General features: G+C 50.9%; 1 long non-coding RNA gene across 3 annotated transcripts in view; it reads left to right on the top strand.

Moving 5' to 3' along the window:
* Positions 1–25,055, top strand: part of LOC140387457 (uncharacterized) — a 75,927-nt gene extending 50,872 nt beyond the window's left edge. For all 3 annotated transcript variants that reach the window (XR_011933876.1, XR_011933874.1, XR_011933875.1), the window contains exon 5: positions 24,037–25,055. This is a non-coding gene — a long non-coding RNA (uncharacterized lncRNA). The remainder of the gene's footprint in view (positions 1–24,036) is intronic.
* Positions 25,056–25,774: the final 719 nt, after the last annotated feature.

The following is a 25,774-nucleotide window of genomic DNA, read 5'->3' as shown; positions in this document are numbered from 1 at the left end:
TGTCTTCTGGTCTTAAGGCCATTCAGCCCACCATGCCTGGGTTGGCTCTTTCAAAGACCTGTCCAATTAGCCTCACTGTCCTGCTTTGTTGCAATAGCCCTGTAATTGTTTTATTTCTTTTCAAATACTTATCTGCTGCATGACTCTAATGTGACTTGGAAATGAGTAATAGAGGGTGGATAGGCCCAGATTAATTTCTGTGTGCACATTGCTGCTATGTTTTCCTCCCTAGTAACAGTGATTGCTTTTCAAATGTAATGGATCAATTGTAAAGTGGTTTGGGACATCTCTAGGATATTTTCAAATCTCCCCATCACCCTACCCCTACTATCTCTGTCATGTCCTCCAACCCTACCACCTTCCAAGATCTCTGCACTATTTAAGTCTGGCCATGGGCATATCCCCAGTTTTCATTTGCTCCATCACTGGGGCCATACCTTCAGTGACTTAGGTCCAAAACTCTGTAATTCCTTTCCTAACGTGTCTACCTTTCACTCCTCCTTTAAGATGCTCCTTGAAACGCATCTCTTTGACAAAGGTTTTTGACACCTTCCCGAGTACCTCCTTGTGAGGCTCAGTGTAAGATTTTGTTTGAAACTGCCCTTGGACATTGTGCTATGTTGTAGGTGCTATATAAATGCAACTTCTTCACTGTCTTCATTCATTAGTACCCCATGGTGGTGCATTTACCACTTTATAATGATAATCGCTTATTGTCACAAGTAGGCTTCAATGAAGTTACTAGCCACTAGTCACCACATTCCGGCGCCTGTTCGGGGAGGCTAGGATGGGAATTGAACCTGCGCTGCTGGCAGTGTTCTGCATTGCAAGCCAGCTATTTAGCCCACTGTGCTAAACCAGCCCCACTTGAGCCATTGGACACTTCATTCATGATTCCGGACAGAGAAAAAAACCCATATATATCCCAGAACATCTTGGGCGTGATCCTCCGAAAAAATGTCCAAGTGTGGTAGCGAGCGGGAATCGCCGCGAGCTTCCCGCCGCTCGCTCCAGCAAAACCGGCAACGCAATTCAACGTTAATTAGTCCACTTAACAAGGCCTCACAGGCGTCTCGCCACAAATAACGCCTCGCCAGCTGATTCGCCAGGGCCGCGCTCACCAGCCCCCCTCTAACAACGTTGAGCAGCACTTAAGCTGCACTTGCTCAGCCAACCCCAGCCAGCTCGCAACAATGGTGCTTAGGAGACTGTGGTAGTCTGTGTAGAGGTATTACGGTACCTGGTAATGCTGGAACACTATTGATAGATATTGTATGTTTCCTATTGGTTAAGCTGTACCTGAGCTGCTGGGGGAAATATCTAGCTTATTAAAGCCTTCAGATGGACTACTACCTCGCTTAGTGGTCATTGATCGTGCATCAATTTAATAAGCTAGATTTAAAAGGATGGAGCTCCGAATCAAGCCGGAGTGTCTGCAACTCAGCTCTCAGGCGGCAAACTCAGCGGCAATCTTCAAGCTGGCTGGTGTGTTTTAAAGGATATCTCGGAACGGCCGAAAACACACCCACAGGAGAACAGAAAATGCAAGTCCTGCACTCGAGGGTGAGCCCGGAAATTTACACCATCATCGAGGACGCGGAAGACTTCAATGCAGCAATAGAGCTGCTAAAAGGACATTATATTCGCCCGATAAACCAGGTCTACGCTCGACATCTGCTAGCAACGAGGCGACAAATCCCTGGGGAATCGCTGGAAGAATTCTACCGTGCGCTCCTGGTGTTGGGTAGAAACTGCAGCTGCCCGCATGATTCAGCGAGCAACCACACAGAACTCTTGATCCGGGACGCTTTCGTGGCAGGTATGCTGTCCTCCCAAATCCGCCAGCGATTGCTGGAAAAAGACACCCTAGGCCTCAAGGAGGCACGGGCCCTTGCAGGTTCCCTGGATGTGGCCTCCAGAAATGCCCGTGCTTACGTTCCCAACCGCGCGGCAGCCCCCTGGGCAGCGTGGAACCCCTCCACAGCCGACCCCGAGACATCCCCCATCCCCCCACAAGCTTGTGCTGCAAGGCGGCCTGGCAACCTCGGGGTGCCCCGCTGCTACTTTTGCGGCCAAGTACCCCCGGCAGCGCTGCCCGGCCCGCGCATCCACCTGCAAGGGATGCGGCAAAAAGGGCCATTTCGTGGTGGGATGCGAGGCCCGTGCGGTCGCCGCGGTCTCCGGCAGCGAATGTGGACTGCTACCACAAACCTCTCCACGGTCCCCGTGCGGCCAGCGGGCGCCGCCATCTTCCTACTCCAGGGCCACATGCGGCCCCGGGCACTGCCATCTTGTCCCGTGGACGTCATGTTCGATGGGTGGGTGCCGCCATTTTGTGCACCCCCAGCCATGTGCGACCAATGAGAGCCGTCATCTTGGATGGACTCCCAGGACCCCAGCTCGGCTGACCGCACACCGCCCGAAGAGAACAGTCAACTGCTGAGATTAGCCTCGGTGACCCTGGATCAGTCCCGGCCTCGAACACTCTCAACTGCTACAACAACAGTACTAATCAACAGGCACGAGACGTCCTGTTTAATCGACTCTGGGAGCACGGAGAGCTTCATACACCCCACACGGTAAGGCATTGTTCTCTCCTCGCCCACCCAGTTAATCAAAAAATCTCCCTGGCCTCCGGTTCCCACTTAGTAGAGATAAAGGGGTTTTGTGTAGCAAAGCTCACAGTCCAGGGAAGGGAGTTTAAAAATTACCGGCTCTACATCCTTCCCCACCTCTGCGCGGCCACACTCCTAAGGTTAGACTTCCAGTGTAATCTCCAAAGTCTAACTTTCAAATTCGGCGGCCCTATACCCCCCCTCATTGTCTGCGGCCTCGCGACCCTCAAGGTCGATCCGCCTTCCCTGTTTGCGAACTTCACCCCGGATTGCAAACCCGTCGCCACCAGGAGCAGACGGTACAGTGCCTAGGACCAGATCTTTATTAGGTCAGAGGTCCAAAGGTTACTGAGGGAAGGAGTCATTGAAGCCAGCAACAGTCCCTGGAGAGCTCAAGTAGTGGTGGTAAAGACCGGGGAGAAGCATGGGATGGTCATCGACTACAGTCAGACCATCAACAGGTTTACGCAGCTGGACGCGTACCCTCTCCCCCGCATATCCAACCTGGTAAACAGGATCGTGCATTATAAGGTCTTCTCCACGGTGGATCTTAAGTCCGCCTACCACCAGCTCCCCATCCGCACCAGTGACCGCATATACACTGCCTTCGAGGCAGATGGGCAGCTCTATCACTTCTTAAGGGTTCCCTTCGGTGTCACCAACGGGGTCTCGGTCTTCCAGTGCGAGATGGACCGAATGGATGACCGGTACGGTTTACGGGCAACATTCCCGTATCTCGTTAATGTCACCATCTGCGGCCACGACCAGCAGGACTACGACACCAACCTTCGAAAATTCCTCCAGACCGCAAAGATCCTTAACCTTACATATAACAAGGATAAATGCGTGTTTAGCACCAACCGCCTAGCCATCCTTGGCTACGTGGTGCGAAATGGAGTTATAGGCCCCGACCCTGAACGCATGCGCCCCCTTATGGAGTTCCCCCTCCCTCACTGCTCCAAGGCATGAAGCGCTGCCTAGGGTATTTTTTCTTACTATGCCCAGTGGGTCCCCAACTATGCGGACAAGGCCTGTCCCCTGATCCAATCCACAGCTTTTCCCCTGTCGATAGAGGCCCGCCAGGCCTTCAGCCGGATCAAAGCAGACATTGCAAAGGCCACGATGCATGCCATCGACGAGTCCCTCCCCTTCCAGGTCGAGAGCGACGCATCTGACGTAGCTCTGGCGGCCACCCTCAACCAAGTGGGCAGACCCGTGGCCTTCTTCTCCTGTGCACTCCATGCTTCCGAAATCCGCCACTCCTCAGTCGAAAAGGAGGCCCAGGCCATAGTAGAAGCTGTGCGACATTTGAGGCATTACCTGGCCGGCAGGAGATTCACTCTCCTCACCGACCAACGGTCGGTTGCTTTCATGTTCGATAATGCACAGCGGGGCAAGATAAAAAACGATAAGATCTTGCGGTGGAGGATCGAACTCTTGTATCGTCCCAGGAAGCTAAACGAGCCTCCTGGTGCCCTGTCCCGCGGCACATGTGCCAACGCACAAGTGGACCGCCTCCGAGCCCTCCACGAGGACCTCTGCCACCCAGGGGTCACTCGATTTTTCCACTTTATCAAGACCCGCAACCTGCCCTACTCCATCGAGGAGGTCAGGACAGCCACCAGGGACTGCCAAATCTGCACAGAGTGCAAACCGCACTTCTACCGGCCAGAGAAAGTGTACCTGATAAAGGCTTCCTGTCCCTTTGAACGCCTCAGCATGGACTTCAAAGGCCCCCTCCCCTCCACCGACCGCAACACGTACTTCCTGAATGTGATTGACGAGTACTCCCGGTTCCCATTCGCCATCCCCTGCCCAGACATGACCGCAACCATCGTCATCAAGGCCCTCCATAGCATCTTTGCACTGTTCGGGTTCCCCGCTTACATACATAGTGATAGGGGGTCCTCCTTTGTGAGCGACGAACTGTGTCAATTCCTGCTCAGCAAGAGCATCGCCTTGAGCAGGAAGACCAGTTACAACCCCCCGGGGTAACGGACAGGTAGAGAGGGAGAATGGAACAGTCTGGAAGACTGTCCTACTGGCCCTACCGTCCAGGAATCTCCCAGTCTCCCACTGGCAGGAAGTCCTCCCGGATGCCCACCACTCCATCCGGTCACTGCTTTGTACCACAACCAACCAAACACCTCACAGACATCTCCTTGTCTTCCCCTGGAAGTCCTCCTCTGGGACCTCGCTCCCGACCTGGCTGGCAGCTCCTGGACCCATCCTGCTCCGAAAACACGTGCGGGCGCACAAGTCGGACCCGTTGGTCGAGAGGGTCCATCTTCTCCACGCTAACCCCCAGTATGCCTATGTGGCGTACCCCGACGGCCGACAAGATACGGTCCCCCTACGAGACCTGGCGCCCGCCAGAGCCCCACGCACACCCCAGCCAGCAGTCCCACCCTCCCTCCCAGCAGTGCACCTTACAGGAGGATCGGTCCTTCCGTCGGCCCCATCTAGGCCCCCCCACCCACCGACGCACCCCGCAGACGCTCCCTTCCCAGGTCAACCGTTTTCCCCACCAGCGCCGTCTAGGGGTGTCGAAGCTGCCACAGAAATCGAGGCCACGCCCCCGGACTCACAGGCGCCCGAGCCTCCACCGGAGTCACCACCGAAGCTCCGGCGATCACAGAGGACGACCAGAGCCCCTGATCGACTGATTGCTTCATTTTAAAGTGTATCATTAATTATGAATCATAAATTGTAAATAGTAAATAGAATTGTAAATAGTTACAAAACGCTGTACGGAGGTATTACGGTACCTCCATAACTATAATTTCTACCACGTTACCTTGTTGTAATATCACGCCACCATCCCCGACGGACTCTTTTGCGTGACAACGCAGAATCGCTGAGCAGAAACTGATAGCCAAGTTCCGCACACATGAGTGCGGCCTCAACTGGGACCTGGGATTCATGTCGCATTACATTCATCGCACACCATCTGGCCTGCGAAATCCTACCGAACTGTTCTGGCTTGATACAATTCACACCTCTTTAACCTGGGGTTACCCCTATCTCTGGCTCTGTAAAGATTTAATCACCTGCTAATGCTCGCATTCAAAGTATTGTCTGGCATCTTTGAATTTGTCTATATATATGTTTCTGGAACATACCTCTTCATTCACCTGAGGAAGGAGCACCGCTCCGAAAGCTAGTGATTCGAAACAAACCTGTTGGATTTTAACCTGGTGTTGTAAGACTTCTTACTGTGCTCACCCCAGTCCAATGGCGGCATCTCCACATCAGGACTCTTTTTTAACAGGGGGTGAATGTGGCAGTCTGTGTAAAGGTATTACGGTACCTGGTAATGCTGGAACACCATTGGTAGATGTAGTATGTTTCCTATTGGTCAAGCTGTATGGTAGCTCCACCCTGCAAGGTGGGGTATAAGAGCCCGTGCCACCCCAGCAGCCTTCATTCTGTACCTGAGCTGCTGGGGGAAACATCTAGCTTGTTAAAGCCTTCAGTTGGACTACAACCTCGCTTAGTGGTCATTGATCGTGCATCAGAGACCGGCCCCAAGATTCGGGGATGCTGACCTGGGGAGGCTCCTGGGCGGGGTGGAGACCCGGACGGATGTCCTGTTCCTCCGGGGAACCCAGAGGATGAGCCACAAGGCAGCCAGTGCTGCCTAGGATGAGGTGGCGGCAGCTGTTAGTTCCAACAGTAGGACCAAGGGGACTGGCCAGCAGTGTAGGAAGAAGGTCAATGACCTACACCGGGCAGCACGAGTGAGTAGACACCAACACTCCCCATCCTCCCTCCCCCACCCCCCAGGGAGCATCCACCGCCCCCACTGTCCAAGTAACCCCCCAGCCCTCCCTGACCCCTTTCCACCATACGTGTGTCTAATGTTGCCCTCTCCGTGTCTCCTCAGACAAGCCTCTCCCACAAACGGCGGGAGAGGGTCCAGACTGGCGGTGGGGTGCCGGACATGAGAATCTTCACCTCCTTCGAGGAGCTTGCCCTGGAGGTGACTGGGGTGGCCGAGGACAGGGCAGTCACCCACTCAGAGGTTGGCGGACGCCGCAGAGGTGAGGAACCACCGGATTCCACCCGGAGGACCTGTCAAACATGAGTGGTGATTGCTTTACTGACTGACCCATTCCTCCCACTGACCACATGTCTATTCTCCTGCAGGTCCTCCCGGGTGGCCTCCTCTCCTGACTCCGAGGAGAACACCTCGGAGGAGAGCTCCAAGGGTGCCACTGTGGTCACGGCACAGCTGTCATCCCCACCCTCCAACAGCGCAGATTCCCACACCTTGGTGGGAAATGTTAGTGGTCAGGACTCTGGGGCACGATCTGGTGCCCACCACACTGCTGCTGATGTACATCAGGTGGAGGCAGGAACCACCAGGTGAGACAGCAGTTGGAGGTCTACTGAATCCCAGAACCCAGCTGGGTCCCAGCCTGATGTTGAGCCTCTGGAAGTGAGTTACCTGGAGCTGATGGAGACGACGGTGAGCGGCCGGGATATTCAGAGGGAGATGTCAGCGTCACTCCAGCAGATCCATAGCTGCTTGGAGGAGCCGCAGAGGCTGTGGGCGCAGCAGATGGCGTGGAAATGAGACCAACACTGCTGGGCTGGCGAGTGCAGTGGAGAGCCTGGTGCACGACGTCGCCACCATCAGTGAAGGTGTCCAAGGAGTTGCGCAGCTGGTGATGGTCATGGCTGAGCGTCTCGGCAGAATCTCCAACTTGTTGCGGGATGTCACCCAGCACCAGGCCGACCTTGATGAGGTTCTGCGGGACATGGCCCGCTCTCAGATGGACATGACCGAGGCGCTGCGGAGCTTGTCCCTGTCACAGTGGGCACTGCTGAGGCAATGAGGGGGTGGGGATGGGGTGGGAAGGTAGGTAGGAGGTGGGGAGGGGGAGTTGGGGGCTGCGGGAGGGTTGAGGGGGCAGCACCATTGGGAGTGGGGTATTATTAAACGACCTTTGGCACAACCATACGATGCCTCTGTCACTTTCCTCCGCAATGTGGGCTGACCCACGGACCCTTTGCCCATATCTCCAGGCAAATCTCCCTCCCGCCCTCTCCGCGGCACTCACCTAGCCTCCGGTCATGGGCATGTCTCCAGAGCTATGTCCCATCCCCTGGGTGTTCGGATGTTGGCTGCTGCGTGTGTGGTGCTGCCTCCCCTGCAGAGGGCCCCCACCGCCACGCCAAGCACTGGGGTGGCAATCCCCGGGTTCTTTACTTGTGAGCAAAGATGGCTACTCATCTCCTTGGTTCCCCACAGGGTTCACGTTTTTAAAAAGGAGCACTAATCGGCGCCAGCGTGACCATTTGCTGGGGACGCCGCTGAATGACAGGAAGCTGTTGAATATGGGGGTTGCTCTCGTTGATTGTATGGAAATGGGACTTAAGTGGTGATCATTGATTTTGCGGCACAATACAGCAAGAACACGATTTTGCCGATGGGAGCTGGCTGGTTGCATCGCAAACTGTTTGGCGCGCAGTGCGGGTCTCGATTTTGGCCTCTCCCGCTATGCACCGCCTCGTTGTGCTTGAGTGAGAGCTCAACGAGGCCTGAGAATTGTGCCCCTTTTTTCTGGAGATGTGTGTCATTTTTATCTGTTCACATAAGTTAGCTATTAGAGAAAGGTTTACAGCAGTAGAATTGTAAGTAGGTGCTACGTACAAGCATTTTGGTGATCAGCATTGGGACTACTCACCAGAATTGACTGACGTTCTCTCAAGTTAAGACCTCAAAATTGAAAAGCATGATGGGCTGGATTTAGTGGAGTGCACCAGAGTAGCCATGATTTTGGTGGGGGGGGGGGGGGGGGGAGGGGGGAAAGACAATTGGATGAGAATACCTGCTATTGGATTCCCATTTTTCAGAAGAATTGTCCCCAATTAAGTTGAGGCTGAGAAGGATCCGATGCGGGAAGGCAATTAAGCTAATTAATGAGTTCCAAAAGAGCAATTATCCCTGAGCCCACTGGGATTTAGAGGTGGCACAGGGATTAAATGGGAGTTGCATTTGTTGTAGGCCAGGGCTTAGAAACTCCAAAGTACATTATGAAGTCCACCTGACCTACAACCTTTATGTTGAACTTGGCTAGGATGAGCACAAGAGCTTTCACTTCAGGTGTGTTTCAAAATAAGCTTTATTCTAAGAACACACAGCAAGAAATTTTATCAATTACAAACATAAAGACACCCCACAGCTACAGTAATCTATGTATAACACTTAATGAATTTCCCCTTAACTGTTCCAATTCAGAAACAAAATCCCATAAACCAAAAACCCCTTTTCAAGGCCGTGGCCCAACATTCTCACTTGAATAAGACTGACTTTGCCTGAGATTCTGACCCCGTTTCACCAGCAGGTTTAAACCCTTCCGGAAAGCAAACTATATCTTTTAAGCTACCAAAGCAGGTAGCTATAATCAATGGGGTTTTTTTATGGAACAACTCTTTAAAATGAAAATAGAGAGAGACAGGCCAAAACACGTATTTTCTCTGTCTGTACTTCACAGCAGTCAAAACGAAAGTGAAACCAAAACCTCACAGCCACTGCACAGCTCCACTTACAAAATGACATCACTGAAGCCATGTGATAAGACAAAATCCTTTCTTAAAGGGACACTCGCATGCCACATGGCTCCTGAAGGCTGCCTACATCACTCACTGAGTCTGGCAGTCCAACGATGACCCTGGTGAAGTCCCTGCAGCAATACCAAGAGCAGCCACCATGAATGGAGAGCTAGATTTGATTTTTTTCTTGGGATTTGGGCATTGCTGGCTGGGCCAGCATTTGTTGCCCATCCCTTATTGCCCTTGAACTGAGTGGCATCCGAGGCCATTTCACTGGGGGGCAGTTAAGAGTCAACCATATTGCTGTGTGGGTCTGGAGTCACATGGAGGCCAGACTAGGAAAGGATGGCAGATTTCCTTCCCTGAAGGACATTAGTGAACGAGATGGTTTTTTATTGACAACAATCAACAATGGTTTCATTGGTCATCGTAGACTTTTAATTGCAAATTTTTATTGAATTCAAATTTCACCATCACGATGGGATTTGAACCCAGGACCCCAGAGCATTACTCTGGATCTCTGGATTAATGGTCCAGTGACAATACCACTACGCCACTGCCTCTCCTTGTCCCCCATGTTTCTGATTGGTCAGCAGCTCTCAGTATGCAGGGTGGCCGCTACTGTGGTCATAAATCCCAGGGATGCCCGAAGCTGGCCAGTTAATTGCCTTCTGGGCCTCCCCCACCCCCAACCCCCCCCCAACCCCCCCCCCCCCCCCCCCACCCCCACCTCCCCCACCCCCACCCCCATGGAGGCGGCACCTCCAGCTGAGTCAGGAATATTAAGTCCAGCCCAATGTGTCAGCCTCTAAGAGGTTAACTCCCCAATCTCCCGAGTAACTTCAATGTCACAGACACCGCTACAATATCTCTCTGTCTCCCACTCTCTCCCTTAAAAAAGCTGGCAAATTTGCACCATCAAACAAAAGAAACATATTAACTGTTCAAACATTGTAATTAAAAGTGATGTAATAAATTTATTCTGCATCATGAGATGGAGGATGTGAACTGCATTCAGCATGGAATTGGAGTACAAGCTATGAGTTCTTTACATCCTTTTGTGTCTCCCTCTCCAACTCCCTCCCTCCCCCTATAAAGCTCTCTTATTCGTCCTGTTTTCCTTATTTGACATTTTGTTTCATTGACTCATCTGCCTCTTGTTTCTCTCTCTCTCTCAATTTTTTCTGTCGGTTCTCTTCCATTTTCTGTTTAATCTGTCTTCTAACTTGCCCTCTCTGTCACGGTTCGACAAAGTGTTAGATTGGTCAGTCTTTAAAAGCACATCTTATATTTATCACTGTTTGGGCCAAGAGGATTTGTTAGAAAATAAAAGAAGAGAGGCAACAAGCTGGCTGATATGATGCAGATTACTCAGTACTGTGTGTTTTTTGTCCTGAAGAATTACTCTGTGTGTCAAAGGGGCAACTGAGGACTTATTAGGTCTGTCTAAATTATTGACCAGCAATCGTCCTGCATCTGTGCACACACAGTGGGGAATCAAACATGAAGTAAACACGGTATCCAAGCAGCGTCCTAGCCCAATGAAATGTTTCTGCTGAATTTTCTTGGTGGTTGTTAAGGCAAAGTATATTAGAACGAGAAGGAGAAACAATTTTCCATTGTCAACATCCAGGACTCTGAGATCAGCTTACATGCAAAGTAAGTGCCTGCTTGTTAGGCTCTCCGTAGAGACCATTAAGTTTTAAAATTAAATTTGAACTTTCAATTGGTAGCTGAAAGGATGATACAACAAGGTTTCAGATGTTAAGACTTTTACTGTAACAACCAGACTAAAAGTATAATTGACTAAACACTCCGGCCGGGATTTTGCTGCCACGCCTGCTGCAGACACAAATGGCGGCGTGGGCATAAAATTTCATGAGTGTAAAAAAAATTTAAATCTCGTTGCCAAGACCGCATGGTACAATTATTTCCGGCCCCCTTCCCCGCCACCATTAATGAAGCAAGGTTCTCGTCCAGGAAGGTGGCAGTGCCAGGGTAGGGGCAGTGCCGGAGGGTGGGCCCACTCTGCCCCTCTGGGGACCTACCATGCAAGGGTTCCCAGGTCTGTTGGGGGGTTTCCCAGTGTATGTTGGGGGGGGGTCCTCTTTTGGGGAGGAGGGTATTGCCCATGTGCATACAGGGGGTAGGGATGCCTTTATGTCCATGGAGGGAGCGTTTAAATTAATTGTCCAATTAGGGACAGTGGGAAGGTTGAGGAAGAGGGAGGGCCAGTCACCACTCCGTTGCCTTCACAGAGGCGAATTGGTTTAATCTTTTGTGCATGCAGCTTGTGACTCATGGGTTGAGTATTTTACACAATACGCTGTCAGTGTGCTGCTGAGGTGAAAAGATGGCGGATCAAAATGTCTGAGAGGAAAGGCTGAGGGAACCGACACCCTAAGCATTGCATATGAGAACAATCTCCAAGAGGTGCTTTTACCGGAGAATGCTCTCAGCTTGCGATTATAAAATGGTCAGATTGCATCTTATTTTCTTTTTTTAAAAATATTTTTTATTCTCCTCCTTTTTCACATTTTCTCCCAAATTTACACCCAACAATAAACAATAATCAGTAACAAATATGTCAATCCCCATAACAATAACAACGATCCCATCCTCCCACCAAACCCCAAACATTGGCCCGCATGTTCACACAAACAAATGACAACAAGAAATTAGGGATCACCCATAGTCACCATTAACACACACCGCCCCCCCTTCCCTCAACCCTCCCACCACACGCCCCAACTAATGTTCGATGTTATCCAGTTCTTGAAAGTGCATAATGAATAATGCCCACAAGTTGTAGAAGGTCTCCATCCTTCCTCTCAGTTCAAACTTAACCTTCTCAAGAGTCAAGAATTCTAACAGGTCCCCCCGCCACGCCAGGGCACAGGGTGGAGAGGTTGCTCTCCAACCTATCAGGATCCGCCTTCGGACGATCAACGAGGCGAAGGCTACAACATCTGCCTCCACACCCATTTCCAACCCTGGCTGGTCCGACACCCCGAATATGGCCTCCCGGGAGCGCGGGTCCAGTTTCACGTGCACCAATTTAGAAATTACCCTAAAAACCTCCTTCCAGTAATCCTCTAGCTTTGGACAGAACCAAAACATATGAACGTGATTAGCGGAGCCCCCCCCCCCTCCCCCCCGCAATGTTCACACACATCTTTTACCCCCTCAAAGAGCCGGCTCATCCTCGCCCTTGTGATGTGTGCTCTATATACCACCTTCAGCTGTATCAGCCCCAACCTCGCGCCCGAGGTGGAGGCATTCACTCTCAGAAGCACCTCACACCAGAACCCCTCCCCCATTTCCTCTCCCAACTCTTCCTCCCACTTTGCTTTGATCCCTTCCAGTGGGGCCTTCTCCTCTTCCAAAATAGCTCCGTAAACCGCCGACACTACCCCCTTCTCCAATCCCCCTGTCATCAGCACCTCCTCCAGCAATGTGGAGGCCGGCTCCACCGGGAAGCTCTGTTTCCCCTTTCTGTCAAAATCTTGAACCTGCATGTATCTAAACATTTCCCCCTGCTCCAGCCCATACTTCGCTTCCAGCTCCTTCAATCCTGCAAACCGACCACTAAGAAACAAATCTTTTAGTGTCTTAATCCCCTTCTCCTCCCATTTATGAAAATTTCCATCCCACTTCCCTGGCTCAAATCTGTGGTTCCCCCGAAGCGGTATTTCTCTTGACCTTGCCCCCAACCCGCAGTGTTGGCGAAACAGGCTCCAAATTCTCAATGAAGCTATTATGACCGGACTCCCTGAGTAGTTCCCCAGCGCCGACGGGAGCGGCGCTATTGCTAGCGCCTTCAATCCCAACCCCCTGCACAAACTCTCCTCCATTCTGACCCACTGGGAATCAACCCCTCTGACCCAGCTCCGCACCATCTCCACATTCGCCGCCCAGTAGTAATACATCAGGTTCGGAAGACCCAAACTCCCTGCCTGCCTTCCCCTCTGTAGCAGCACCTTTCTAATTCTGGCCACCTTCCCTCCCCATATGAACAAAGTAATCCTTCCCTCAATCTCTCTGAAAAAAGCCTTTGGCACGAAAATCGGCAGGCATTGAAAAATAAACAGAAATCGCGGCAGCACGTTCATTTTAACCACCTGTACCCGACCCGCCGGTGAAAGGGGGAGACCATCCCACCTTGCAAGATCAGCTTTCACTCTCCACACCAAACTAGAAATGTTGTACCTGCGGAGCCCCCACCACTCCCGGGCAACCTGCCAACCTGCACCCCCAGGTACCTAAAGTGAGTCCCTGCCCTACGGAATGGCAGCCCCCCCCCCCCACCCCCCCACCCCTGCCCCCACAATCGACCGAGACACCACAAAATACTCACTCTTGTCTAGATTTAGTTTGTACCCCGAGAAAGACCCAAACACTCGAAGCAGCTCCAATATTCCCCCTATCGACACACTTGGTTCCGACATGTATAAGAGCGAGTCATTGGCACCCTATGCTCTATCCCCCCCCCCCGCTCTATTCCTTTCCATACCCCTGAACATCTTAATGCGATGGCCAACGGCTCAATCGCGTGTGCAAACAGCAGGGGGGACATAGGGTATCCCTGCCTAGTCCCATGGTGGAGAGAAAAGTATCTCGAGCTGATGTTGTTTGTGCGGACATTCGACCTCGGCTCCTTATATAGTAGCTTTACCCAGTTCACAAATCTTAGTTCAATCCCAAACCGCTCCAGAACTGCCATCAAGTATCCCCATTCTACCGGTCAAACGCCTTCTCAGCGTCCAATGCCACAAACACCTCTGTTTCCTTCTCCTCCGCCGGTGCCATAACGACATTCAATATGCTCCTAATGTTCGAAAAGAGCTGCCTCCCTCTCACGAACCCCATCTGATCTTCACCTATCACCTTTGGGAGGCACTCCACCCGCCAGTACCTTCGCCAATATTTTTGTGTCCACATTCAGAAGTGATATGGGCCTATACGACCCACACTCTGTCGGATCCTTATCTTTTTTTAGCAACAGGGAAATCGATGCCTGCCCCAAAGTTTGTGGCAGCACCCCTTCCCTATCGCCTCTTCAAACATCCCCACCATCAGGGGTGTCAACTTATCCTTGAATTTTTTATAATATTCCACCGGAAACCCATCCGGCCCTGTGACCTTCCCCGACTGCCAATCACATCCTTTATCTCCTGCTTCACTCTCGCTCCTTCTAATGTAGCCCTGTCCCCCTCCCCTAACCTCGGGTACTCCAACCCATCTAGAAATTCCTTTTTCTCCCGGTCTCACCCAGGTGGCTCTGACCTGTACAACCTCTCATAAAATTCCTCAAAGCCCTTGTTAATCAGATCCGCAGCCACCACCAACTTCCCTGCCCTATCCCTCACCTGAACAATTTCCCTTACCGCTGCCTCCCTCTGGAGCTGACCTGCTAACATATCTCCATGTTCTGCCTTATCTCCATGTTCGTAAACTGCACCCCTTGCTCGTCTCAGTTGGCGCACCGCCTTCCTGGTAGATAGTCGGTCAAAGCTCACCTGTAGATCCTTCCTCTTTTCCAACTTCGCTGGGTCCCAATCTTCTGCATAACTCCTATCTACCTCCAACATCTCATCTATTACCCTCTGCCACTCCAACCTCTCCTCTTTGTCCACCCTGGCCTTAAACAAAATCACCTCATCCCTCACCACCGCCTTTAGAGCCTCCCAGACAACTGCCTTCGACACCTCACCCGTACAGTTGAAACCTACATATTCCCCAATTACCGTTTCAATTTTGTCACATAACCCTTGGTCCCCCAAACGTCCCACATCTAATTTCCGCCCTGGCCTCTGCGCTACCCCCTTTTCCAGTACCATATCCACCCAATGCAGAGCATGATCTGAACACTGCAATTGCTGAGTATTCCGGCCCCTTAACCCCAGTCAGCAAAGCCTTCCCCACCACAAAAAAGTCAATCCGCGAGTATACCTTATGGACTGCTGAGAAAAACGAGTACTCCCGTTCCCTCAGGTGCAGAAACCTCCAAAGGTCCACCCCTACCATTTCCACCATTAGTCCAGCCAATGCCTTCGCCCCTCCTGACGGGACCAGCGAGCGCGGCCGTGACCTGTCCAAACTTGTCTCCTGCACCAAGTTCCAGTCCCTCCCCACTATCAGTTTGTGTGTGTCCAAGTCAGGGATGGCCCCAAACACCTTCTTTGCGAATCCCAGATCGTCCCAGTTGGGTCCGTAAACACTTGACAGCGGCACTAACGTCCCCTCCAGTGCCCCTGTCACAATCACATATCTACCCCCCTGATCTGCCACCACCTTCTCCATCCAGAAGCGCACTTGTTTGCTGACCATTACCGCTACCCCTCGAGCCCTTCCGTCAAATCCAGAGTGAAACACCTGACTAACCCAACCCTTTTTAGTCTCACCTGGTCCTTCACCCTCAAGTGAGTCTCCTGCAGCATTGCTACATCAGCTTTCAAACTTTTAAGATGTGCAAACACCCTTGACCTCTTGACCGGACCTCCTAACCCCCTCACGTTCCACGTGACTATCCTAACTGGGGGTCTGTCACCCCCTCCCACCATCATCATACCACGGGCCCTGCCCCATGAGCCTGACCCGCCCCTATCCATTATTTACATCAAACACCTTCCCCCCCCTCCCAAACGCCCCCCCCCCCCCGACATTTCCTTTCGAAAAAACATCTCCCAGCATCAATCCCCTCCCCCCCCCCCCTCGCTCGCCTCGTAGGCCCATCGAAACCTGCTAACCAGGCTCCAATGTCCGCAGCCCTCCTCTCACCTCACCTCCATTCACTAGCTGACTTTAGTTAGCCAGCGCGGGTGGCTCCCCCCGCCAAGATATACCGTCCCCTCCCACCCAGTCCCAGAGAAAGAAAAAACAAAAACAACAATCCAACCCATACAATTCACTAAAATAAGATATAACCGTCGCAACACAGAATGGCAATCAACCCAACCAATAACTTGAACTCTGTAACAATGTGAAGTGAAGTAAATTACAATACACGTCAGTAAAAAGAAAGTTATAGCATTAATCATTTTCCAGCTCCCCAATCACAGTCCACAGACTCTCTTCCAGTTCCGCTCCTCACGTCTGTCCCAAGCCTTCTGCCCTCACGAACGCCTCAGCCGCCTCCGCTGTCTCGAAATAAAAATCTTTGGCATCATACATCACCCTCAGCTTCGCCGGGTATACCATGCCAAATCGCACCCCATTTTTGTACAGTGCCACCTTCACTCGCCCGAACGCTGCTCGTCTTTTTGCCAACTCTACCGTCAAGACCTGGTAGATCCGAACTCCAGCACCATCCCACTGCACCTCGCGCTTCTGCTTCGCCCAGCTTAACACCTTCTCCTTCACGCAGTACTTAAGGAAGCAGATAATTACTGCTCTTGGCGGCTCATTCACTTTAGGCTTCAGCCTTTATGACCGATGAGCTCGGTCCAGCTCGTACCGGGAGGGATTCTCACCCTCCCCCATCAACTCCGCCAACTTCTTAGCGAAGTACTCTGTTGGCCTTGGGCCCTCTGTCCCTTCAGGCAAGCCCACAATTCTCAGATTGTGCCGCCTCGAGCGGTTCTCCAAGTCCTCGAGCTTTGCTCGGAGTCCTCTGTTGACCTCCACCACCCTCCGTAGCTCGTCCCCCATTGAGGTGAACTGGTCCTCCTCCACTTCCTTAATCTTCTCACCCTGCTCTCTCACCTCTGCCGATGTCTTTGCACAGCCACCCTCACCAGGGCGATTGCATCCTCCACCAATGACTTCAATGTGACCGCCGTCTCCTTCCTCAAAGCCTCCATGTGCCTCGCAAACTGCTTTTCCAGCTCCACCGCCATCACCTCGGTCATCTTCTCCACTGTAAGTTGTGCGGCCCCACCATGCGGTCCGGCATCCGCCATCTTATCAGCACTTTTGCTGGTCCTCTCATTCAACGGCGAGCATGCGTTTCCTCCCCTCTTCGACGCTGCTTTTCGCATCCTTTAATGACTTATTATGTTTCCTTTTTTTTCACCCTTCTTCCCTTCTTCAATCGTTTTTTTTTAATAGAAAAACAAAAATTCTTCCTTCTAAAAAGAAAACAAAACTTTCACCAAGTTTCTTTAAAACTTCTTTCTCTTTTTTGTATTCCTCCAGAATTCCCCTGGGACCGGACTTCAGTCTTCTTACCACATTCCAGGCGGGGGCCACCCGATGTGGGACATCTCACCTACATCGCGCCCTGGCTTCGGGCCTGACGCCTCGACCTCTGTTTGGCTCCGCCCCCGCTGCTCTGACCTCTGCGCGTGCTGGGCCCGACGCCTCAGCACCAGCCGCCAGACACCCGCGCGGGGTTCCTCGCCGGTTTTCAAACCAGGCCCGCTTGGTGCCCGGGACGGCCCCAAAGACCAACAATAATCGGGGGGGAGCGCGAAGAATCGGGGAAACTCCCAAAAGCACCGCAAATAGTGGCCACCGGGGGGAGCGCCTCTCGATGTGGCCGACCCGCTCGCAAACGCCACCGGAAGTCCTGATTGCATCTTATTTTCATGCTGCTTCCATCTTCCACTCTGCAACCACCTCCTCTGAGTAGCCAAGGTTTCTGAGTGGGGTCGTGCGATACTATTAAAATTATATTTCCCTCAGGTTACCCTGCACAGAACCAGCCTCTGGAAAAAGTGGGAGGAGACAGGAACATGTCAGGGAACCAGCACCAAGTCATTCTCCGGTATCTGCCCATGTATATTGCTTCTGAGTGCCTCCAAGCTACCCACTTTGTATCCATCCTCTCCGTGTGTCCACGCTGAGGTTATCATTTCATTTATTGCGTGGCCTAATGGATAAGGTGTCTGACTTTGGATCAGAAGATTGCAGGTTCGAGTCCCCTTCTCAGGTGGGCATTGCCAAGGTGCTGCGGAGCATGTGCCGGATACTGGGGGACGTGTCCCAGTCTCAGATGGACCTGCCGGGACACTGCAGAGCATGTCCCTGTTGCTTAGGACCGTGTCCCAGATGAAGGTGGACATTGGCGAGGCACTGAAGAGCATGGCCCGCTCACAGAGGGGCACCGCTAAGGGCATCAACACCATGGTGCGGACATTGGGGAGCCGCCAGGGCTGGCAGAGCCAGATGACGCACAAGCTCAATCCAGCAGCCCTTCCATCCCAAGGGGAACCCCAGAGCCCTTTGGGTACATAGAACATAGAACATAGAAAATACAGCACAGAACAGGCCCTTCGGCCCACGATGTTGTGCCGAACCTTTGTCCTAGATTAATCATAGATTATCATTGAATCTACAGTGCAGAAGGAGGCCATTCAGCCCCCTGAGCCTGCACCAGCTCTTGGAAAGAGCACTCTACCCAAACTCAACACCTCCACCCAACACCAAGGGCAATTTGGACATTAAGGGCAATTTATCATTGGCTAATTCACCTAACCCGCACATCTTTGGACTGTGGGAGGAAACCGGAGCACCCGGAGGAAACCCACGCAGACACGGGGAGGACGTGCAGACTCCGCACAGACAATGACCCAAGCCGAAATCGAACCTGGGACCATGGATCTGTGAAGCAATTGTGCTATCCACAATGCTACCGTGCTGCCCTTAAGAACAAATAAATCTACACTATATCATTTTCCCGTAATCCATGTACCTATCCAACAGCTGCTTGAAGGTCACTAATGTTTCCGACTCAACTACTTCCACAGGCAGTGCATTCCATGCCCCCACTACTCTCTGGGTAAAGAACCTACCTCTGATATCCCTCCTATATCTTCCACCTTTCACCTTAAATTTATGTCCCCTTGTAATGGTGTGTTCCACCTGGGGAAAAAGTCTCTGACTGTCTACTCTATCTATTCCCCTGATCATCTTATAAACCTCTATCAAGTCGCCCCTCATCCTTCTCCGCTCTAATGAGAAAAGGCCTAGCACCCTCAACCTTTCCTCGTAAGACCTACTCTCCATTCCAGGCAACATTCTGGTAAATCTTCTTTGCACCTTTTCCAGAGCTTCCACATCCTTCCTAAAATGAGGCGACCAGAACTGTACACAGTACTCCAAATGTGGCCTTACCAAAGTTTTGTATCATCACCTCACGGCTCTTAAATTCAATCCCTCTGTTAATGAACGCGAGCACACCATAGGCCTTCTTCACAGCTCTATCCACTTGAGTGGCAACTTTCAAAGATGTATGAACATAGACCCCAAGGTCTCTCTGCTCCTCCACAATGCCAAGAACTCTACCGTTAACCCTGTATTCCGCATTCATATTTGTCCTTCCAAAATGGACAACCTCACACTTTTCAGGGTTAAACTCCATCTGCCACTTCTCAGCCCAGCTCTGCATCCTATCTATGTCTCTTTGCAGTCGACAACAGCCCTCCTTACTATCCACAACTCCACCAATCTTCGTATCGTCTGCAAATTTACTGACCCACCCTTCAACTCCCTCATCCAAGTCATTAATGAAAATCACAAACAGCAGAGGACCCAGAACTGATCCCTGCGGTACACCACTGGTAACTGGGATCCAGGCTGAATATTTGCCATCCACCACCACTCTCTGACTTCTATCGGTTAGCCAGTTCGTTATCCAACTGGCCAAATTTCCCACTATCCCATGCCTCCTTACTTTGTGCAGAAGCCTACCATGGGGAACTTTATCAAATGCCTTACTAAAATCCATGTACACTACATCCACTGCTTTACCTTCATCCACATGCTTGGTCACCTCCTCAAAGAATTCAATAAGATTTGTAAGGCAAGACCTACCCCTCACAAATCCGTGCTGACTATCCCTAATCAAGCAGTGTCTTTCCAGATGCTCAGAAATCCTATCCTTCAGTACCCTTTCCATTACTTTGCCTACCACCGAAGTAAGACTAACTGGCCTGTAATTCCCAGGGTTATCCCTAGTTCCTTTTTTGAACAGGGGCACGACATTCGCCACTCTCCAATCCCCTGGTACCACCCCTGTTGACAGTACCTATTGGGAGGAGGGGGTTCTGGAGGCCGATCTGGAGCCCCTCTACAGGGAGATGACGGTGGTTGCCAGCTCTCCCGAGACCATCGCCCCACCCGACAATGGCGCATCACAGGGTCAGCGTGTGGAACAGGGTGGCAAGGCAAGGCATGAGCCACTGCCAAGTTGGCAGGGGACCACCAGCCCTTGGCCCTCCAGAGGACGTCCGCCAGGGGCATCAATGACTACAGGATGTGATAAGCGGCAGGCTGCCCCCACATCTGATGTTCATCCTGGGGGGACATCTGGAGGTAGCGGCAGAGCACAGAGGGATGAGCACATTGAGGATCACTGAGAGGGCACAAAGGGGGAGGGGAGGCGGCACCATTAAAAGCTATGGACAGCTGGGATCACTATTGTACACCATTAAAACACATTACACCTAAGACATATCAAGCCTCCGTCAGGTTTTCCGCACTGCAGGCTGGGCTGCTCCCATCCCTCCCCCAGTTGCCCTCCACCTTCCCCAGGCCCAAGGCCTCCGGGCTCCCTGCTATTAGACCTGGGCCCCCTGACTTGGGGCATCCCGATGATGGCAGAGAATCCTGCTGCCCAGGCATCCTGTTGGGAATGGTCCAGGCCAGAGTTTATATAGTTAGCTTCCTGACCAAACAAGGCATCGGTGACTTCACAGCTGCACTTGTGGGCTGTTGGCTGGGATATGCTACACAAGTTCCCGCTAAAGCTCTGGTATAATCGTGAGGCATAAAGGTTCAGGGCCATGGTGACCTTGAAGGCTACTGAGAGTGGGTATCCTCCTTCTCCACGTGGTGCCTCTTGCGGCACATGCTGTCTGGCCTCAGTTCGAAAGAACAGCGACACCGTAGGCCGTCACTGGCCTCTCCCTATGGGTCCCTCCCTTGTCTGATGGGCGGCTGCGTCCTCCAGGTGTGCGGCAGGGCTCTGCACATGGGCCATCAATTCGGGCCTCTGCCGTCGCTGCTGCCGCCGCCTGGCCTGCCAGCAGCACTGCGAGGGCAGCTTCCCTGGGGTCCACAGCATGACCCATAATGTAATATTTGTAAGGAATTGGAAAGGGTGAGGGACTGACAATCAGCTATGGCTTCCAACCTGGATCCGTGGGTCCCACAGGCCTCACCCAACCCCACATCCCCTGCCATCCCTCAAGGTGCCATCCAACACACCATCTGCGACATGGCACGTGCACGCATGGGAATCCACTTGGGAGCTGTGAAGTGCTCACACTACTAGAATTGCCAATTCCCCATTAGAAATAGCCTTCAGCGGTGTGGCCAGCAGCCAGTGGGACTCCCACAGTCAGTGGGAGTTCTTTTTTTAATTTAAAGTACCCAATTCATATCTTTTTCATTTAAGGTGAAATTTAGCCAGACCAATCCACCTACATCTTTGGGTTGTGGGGGTGAGACCCTCACAGACATGAGGAGAATGTGCAAACTCCACATGGACGTTGACCTGGGCCGGGATCAAACCCGGGTCCTCGGCGCCGTGAGGCAGCGGTGCTAACTTTTACATCACCGTGCCACTCTTCGGTCAGTTGAAGTCATCATATTACCACGGACCTGAATCTGTCACTTTTATGTCCAGTAGGACAGACAGGCAGCAGCTGGACCTGCCCCTGTTATGGCTAGACACAATCCGGGGGGTAGAATGTCGGGCCCGTGGGCGCTGGGCCACCTACCACCCCTCCAGCGCATCCGTGACTCCCCCCCCTCCCACCCCCACCGATGGTGGCCCACACCAGCGACAGAGCCCCCTTCCCCTGCCCAACCTACCACACCGCACATTGGGATGACTGCCCGATTTCGAAGATGACTACTCACCTCTTCGGTCCCCACAACAGCCATTGCACTGGCTTCACATTTTTAATTAGGCGGACTGAACGGAACCCGCTTGACCATTCGCTGGGGAGGCGGTTAGACCATGGGCGGCCGTTCGATAGGGGGTCCTTCCCATTAATGGTATGGAGATTGGACTTAATTGGTGATTATTGGTTTCTCGCCAAGGTGCAACTGGATCCGGATCTCGCCAACGAGCGGGTCAGTTAGATCAGAAACCAATCACCGCCCGGCGTGGTTCCCGATTTTGGCCTCACCCACTATCTAACCGGCCCGCGTGCTTTCGCGCCCGGCGTGATGAGGCCGGTAGATTGCACCTTTAGTCTATCTGACTGGAGAGGAAATCAACTCCTTACCTTTGCACAAAAGGAAGAAAGAAAATGTCCTGCCCTTCAGCACTGAAGTACAGCAAAATTCAGCGATCATACTAAAAGTTTAGTGTGGTCTTTATTTCACTCTTTTCACCTGGGCCTCCCATGTTTCCTACAAAGCTGAAACTGATCTCTAAATTAGTTGGCACAGCCTCTCATAATCATCATTTTCTCCATCTAACCATATGGTTCCTAAATATTTTCTAGTTGTAGTGCTACCAGGTGGAGGTTTCCTCAGTTTTGGAACATTGTTCTCCTGTATGCTTCAGGCAGTAAGTCAGTCAGTAAGAATCGCACACCTTTCAGTTTGATGGATGTCCGCTGTGTTAACCTGTGATGGTACCAGCTATTCGGCTTACTTCACTTGCATCCACTTCAAAAGCTTTGATGAAACATAGCAATGGTGGTTTGTTAATTTCGCCCCTTGAGTGTGTTCTACGTTCAGGGAGGTCATGGTTGATCAAACTCAATTTCTCCTGTTCAATTTGGTCTCAATTTTTAATTTAATAAATGAAGCATAAGTTACTTTATCACAAGTGATTACTGTCACATCATTTAAAAGGGTATTGAGGAACATTTGGGAAAGAAGAATGCAAAAGAATTCGGGGAAAGGGCAGGCAAACAGGATAAGATAGATGCAGCTGGTACTGGTCCAAGTGTGGTGTTGAAAATGCCACACAGCTTCTTTGCAAGTCTGTCTACAACTCGATAAGCTGCTGCTGACCCATACTACTAAATGGAATCCACGCCTTCGCAGGCCAATCCTTAAGCACGGCCTAATTGCCCTATTAAATTCCGAGTGCTAGACATATTTCAAAGCATTTATTGAGGCAGAGCTGGAACTCATGCCAGAATCGTATGGAACAAAATGTGGAACAAACGGCTTTTGGGCTGCAGAAAACTTTCAATTATTGGATTTTGTGTTCTGAAGCTTATAACATTTTGTTTTAACTGCCAAAAAGGATCTCTTGGGTGCCAGATTGCGTATGTGCATGTGCAGCCACTCTGAACTGGGTCACTATTTTATTGCAACCGTGTGTTTTGAAGGATGCCCGAGTCTTACAGGATATTATGCAGAATGTCAGCGCAGATAGAAATGCAGCAATTGTGAACATTGACTCATTTAGATAACAGGTGGCTTTGCCATAGGCTGGAGGGTTGTGGGGGGAAGGGGGGGGGGAGTGGAAGGGGTGGCAATAACAAATACAGCCTAATCCTGTTTCAGCAGGCGTCACTCAGCATACAGCAAAATAAGGCATGCGTAAAAACAAATCGAACAAGCTTTATATTTCTTGAAAGAGTTGGCACAAAGTGAGCACTTCTGCAATCTACCCAGGTAGAAATAATTCATTGGACAGGTGACCAAGCTTTTAGTTACATTCCAGTTCCATGAAAGGCTTTAGGCTAGTTTATCATTATTGGGCCCTGTTTGTGGTTTGCACGTACATTAGAAAGGCAAAAATCTAGTCGACTGTTGCTGCTTATATTTATAACATTCAATCGCCTAGTTAATAAGACTTGAATCCACAAATTCTGTGTGCTGCCCCTGGCCAAGACCAACAAATTTCCTCCTTATCAATCATCCCTTCTCAGTTGCTCCTCATACAGAATACTGGAGAGACCACGTTTCTCCCTTTTTAATATTCTCTTTTGTTGTGTGTCCCCAGGGCTCAAAGCTGTTTGAATGAACAATCTGCAGTGGAGGAATTTTCATCTTCTCCACTACCCTGAGGATAACTTGTCTGAAGATCCACAAGGTGCTGAATCCAGATCGGCTACGCATTGTGCAGTCCCTACCTCGAAGGTGGTTTTGAGGGTTATCACTAGGCTTTGTGTTGAATCGCTAGCAGCTGGCTGAATTGAAAATGGTTGGCTTTCAACCAGTAACACCACTACTGGATGAGCAGTTGGTTGGAACACTGGTTATGGTTAAGCTAGCCTGTTTTAAAACGAGCATCTCGGTTTTGATTCCCGAATTCCTGATAGAGTTAACTATCTCAGGCAGGTAAAAGGGAAGGGTGGCATAATCGGATTTACTGCCCTTGTGTTAGGCTTTCATTGCTGACTGTATTCACTGATCTCTGCTGCAACATTGCCGTGTATGCTCATTGGGAGAGGACAGGAATTGTAATCTCTCAATGGTAAAACCATCAGCCAGTACTCAAAATCTAAAGTAATATTAGAAGATATTAGAAGATAGATTGGGCAGCATGGTAGCACAAGTGGATAGCACTGTGGCTTCACAGCGCCAGGGTCCCAGGTTCGATTCCCCGCTGGGTCACTGTCAGTGTGGAGTCTGCACGTTCTCCCGTGTCTGCGTGGGTTTCCTCTGGGTGCTCCGGTTTCCTCCCACAAGTCCCAAAAGGCGTGCAGGTTAGGTGGATTGGCCATGATAAATTGCCCTTAGTGACCAAAAAGGTTAGGAGAGGTTATTGGGTTATGGGGATAGGGTGGAAGTGAGGGCTTAAGTAGGGGGGTGCAGGCTCGATGGGCCAAATGGCCTCCTTCTGCACTGTATGTTCTATGTAAGATTGGCCTCTTGCGTAATTTTACGAGGAGGTGGCTATGCTTGTGGAACTGTACCCAAGCTAATAGTAAATCCCCTTCTGGAGAACACTTTATTTTTAAAGTTACATAACGAAACAGTAACTAGGAAAAACAATAAACTTTTAAACTGTATCATTTATTTCCAGAAACTGAATTTATGATTATCTTGAAGGTTTCTTCTTTAAAGTGTGTTTTTTTTCCCCAGATCAGCTCAATGCAACATTGCTGTTGATAGGTTAGCATGGCACATGATGTGATGAGGATATCATCTGGGCTAGCTTTAAGAATATGATGCAAACTGAGGTTGGGGCAGTTGCGATCCAATTCTTAGTAAGAATGTAAGCTCGATGTCCGTCACTGGGCATTAATTCGACAGCCTGAATAATGTGGAAAGTAGAAAGAGGACGTACCAATGAAGCAAAAGGTATTTATTGTGCTTGAAGCACAGCACAGAGATCGTTTTACACTGCATCTAACACATGCCATACTTGACCTGAGAGTACTTAAAGCAAAGTATAGGTGTTTTACTTCACACCTAACCCATGCTGTAACTAACCTAGAAGCGCTTGATGTTGACATTGTCTGAAATGGAAATGTTCCACTCCCCTGCTCTAATGTCTTTCACCTATTAAATGTTAAATGCACTCACACACACACACACACTATTACAATGATAATGGAGTCAGCAAACAAGGAAGCAAGGAATTCACTTTATTTTTAGGAAAATACAGGTGCAGAGGACTACCTCTTCATTAATCAAACAGTGTGTCTTGCAGGAGCAGAGATCATTACCTAATGGCAATCAGCACATAGGGTGAGGAGAAGAGTAATTTGATTAGTCAATGGAATAGAAGATTT

Source organism: Scyliorhinus torazame, chromosome 12 (genome assembly GCF_047496885.1).
Source record: "Scyliorhinus torazame isolate Kashiwa2021f chromosome 12, sScyTor2.1, whole genome shotgun sequence".
In the NCBI taxonomy this organism is placed as follows: domain Eukaryota; kingdom Metazoa; phylum Chordata; class Chondrichthyes; order Carcharhiniformes; family Scyliorhinidae; genus Scyliorhinus; species Scyliorhinus torazame.
Note: the sequence above shows the minus strand (reverse complement) of the source record. Positions and strands in the feature narration are given on the sequence as shown.